We start from the raw sequence: 3,147 nt of genomic DNA, 5'->3' as shown, positions 1-3,147 counted from the left end.
CCAGTAACACAGACACACACTTACACCAAGTAACAAAGACAGACACTGATACCCAGCAACACAGACACACACTTACACCAAGTAACAAAGACAAACACTGACACCCAGTAACAAAGACACACGCTGACACCAAGTAACAAAGACACACACTGACACCAAGTAACAAAGACATACACAGACACCAAGTAATAAAGACAGACACTGATACCCAGTAACACAGACACACACTAACACAAAGTAACAAAGACATACACTGATACCCAGCAACACAAACACACACTTACACCAAGTAACAAAGACAGACACTGATACCCAGTAACACAGACATACACTTATACCAAGTATCAAAGACATACACTGACACCAAGTAGCAAAGCCATACACTTACACCAAGTAACAAAGACATACACTGACACCAAGTAACAAAGACATACACTTACACCAAGTAACACAGACATACACTGACACCAAGTAACAAAGACATACACTTACACCAAGTAACAAAGACATACACTGACACCAAGTAACAAAGACTTACACTGACACCAAGTAACAAAGACATACACTGATACCCAGAAACACAGACACACACTTACACCAAGTAACAAAGACAGACAATGACACCAAGTAACAAAGACATACACTGATACCCAGTAACACAGACACACACTTACACCAAGTAACAATGACATACACTGACACCAATTAACAAAGACATACACTGATACCCAGTAACACAGACACACACTTCCACCAAGTAACAAAGACATGCACTGACAACAAGTAACAAAGGCATACACTTACAGCAATTAAAAAAGACATACACTGACACCAAGTAACAAAGACATACACTGATACCCAATAACACAGACACACACTTACACCAAGTAACAAAGACATACACTGATACCCAGTTACACAGACACACACTTACACCAAGTAACACAGACACACACAGACACCAAGTAACAAAGACCTACACTGATACCCAGTAACACAGAGACACACTTATGCCAAGTAACGAAGACATACACTGACACCAAGTAGCAAAGACAGACACTGATACCCAGTAACACAGACACACACTTACACCAAGTAACAAAGACAGACACTGATACCCAGCAACACAGACACACACTTACACCAAGTAACAAAGACAGACACTGATACCCAGTAACACAGACATACACTTACACCAAGTATCAAAGACAAACACTGACACCAAGTAGCAAAGACATACACTTACACCAAGTAACAAAGGCATACACTGACACCAAGTAAGAAAGACATACAAATACACCAAGTAACACAGACATCCACTGACACCAAGTAACAAAGACATACAATTACACCAAGTAACAAAGACATAGACTGACACCAAGTCACAAAGACATACACTGACACCCAGTAACAAAGACAAACACTGACACCCAGTAACAAAGACACACGCTGACACCAAGTAACAAAGACACACACTGACACCAAGTAACAAAGACATACACAGACACCAAGTAATAAAGACAGACACTGATACCCAGTAACACAGACACACACTAACACAAAGTAACAAAGACATACACTGATACCCAGCAACACAAACACACACTTACACCAAGTAACAAAGACAGACACTGATACCCAGTAACACAGACATACACTTATACCAAGTATCAAAGACATACACTGACACCAAGTAGCAAAGCCATACACTTACACCAAGTAACAAAGACATACACTGACACCAAGTAACAAAGACATACACTTACACCAAGTAACACAGACATACACTGACACCAAGTAACAAAGACATACACTTACACCAAGTAACAAAGACATAGACTGACACCAAGTAACAAAGACTTACACTGACACCAAGTAACAAAGACATACACTGATACCCAGAAACACAGACACACACTTACACCAAGTAACAAAGACAGACAATGACACCAAGTAACAAAGACATACACTGATACCCAGTAACACAGACACACACTTACACCAAGTAACAGAGACATACACTGACACCAAGTAACAAAGACATACACTTACACCAGGTAACAAAGACATGCACTGATGCCCAGTAACACAGACACACACTAACGCCAAGTAACAAAGACATACACTGATACTCAGCAACACAGACACACTCTTACACCAAGGAACAAAGACAGACACTCATACCCAGTAACACAGACATACACTTACACCAAGTAACAAAGACATACACTGACCCCATGTAGCAAAGACATACACTTACACCAAGTAACACAGACATACACTGACACCAGGTAACACAGACATACACTGACACCAAGTAACAAATACATACACTTACACCAAGTAACAAAGACGTACACTGACACCAAGTAACAAAGACATACACTGATACCCAGTAACACAGACACACACATACACCAAGTAACACAGACACACACTTACACCAAGTAACAAAGACAGACAATGACAACCAAGTGACAAAGACATACACTGATACCCAGTAACACAGACACACACTTACACCAAGTAACAGAGGCATACACTGACACCACTTAACAAAGACATACACTTACACCAGGTAACAAAGACATGCACTGACACCAAGAAACAAAGGCATACACTTACACCAAGTAACAAAGACATGCACTGACACCAAGTAACTAAGACTTACACTTACACCATGTAACACAGACATACACTGACACCTAGTAACACAGACACACACATACACCAAGTGCACAGACATACACTGACACCAAGTAACAAAGACATACACTGATACACAGTAACACAGACACACACTTACACCAAGTAACAAAGACAGACACTGATACCCAGTAACACAGACACACACTAACACCAAGCAACAAAGACATACACTGATACTCAGCAACACAGTCACACACTTACACCAAGTAACAAAGACAGACACTGATACCCAGTAACACAGACATACACTTACACAAAGTATCAAAGACATACACTGACACCAAGTAGCAAAGACATACACATACACCAAGTAACAAAGACATTCACTGACACCAAGTAACAAAGACATACACTTACAACAAGTAACAAAGACAGAAACTGATACCCAGCAACAGAGACACACACTTACACCAAGTAACAGAGACATAGACTGACACA

The sequence above is a fragment of the Heterodontus francisci genome, chromosome 21 (genome assembly GCF_036365525.1).
Source record: "Heterodontus francisci isolate sHetFra1 chromosome 21, sHetFra1.hap1, whole genome shotgun sequence".
In the NCBI taxonomy this organism is placed as follows: Eukaryota; Metazoa; Chordata; class Chondrichthyes; order Heterodontiformes; family Heterodontidae; genus Heterodontus; species Heterodontus francisci.
The sequence above is the reverse complement of the archived record's forward strand: the minus strand, read 5'-3'. Positions refer to the sequence as shown.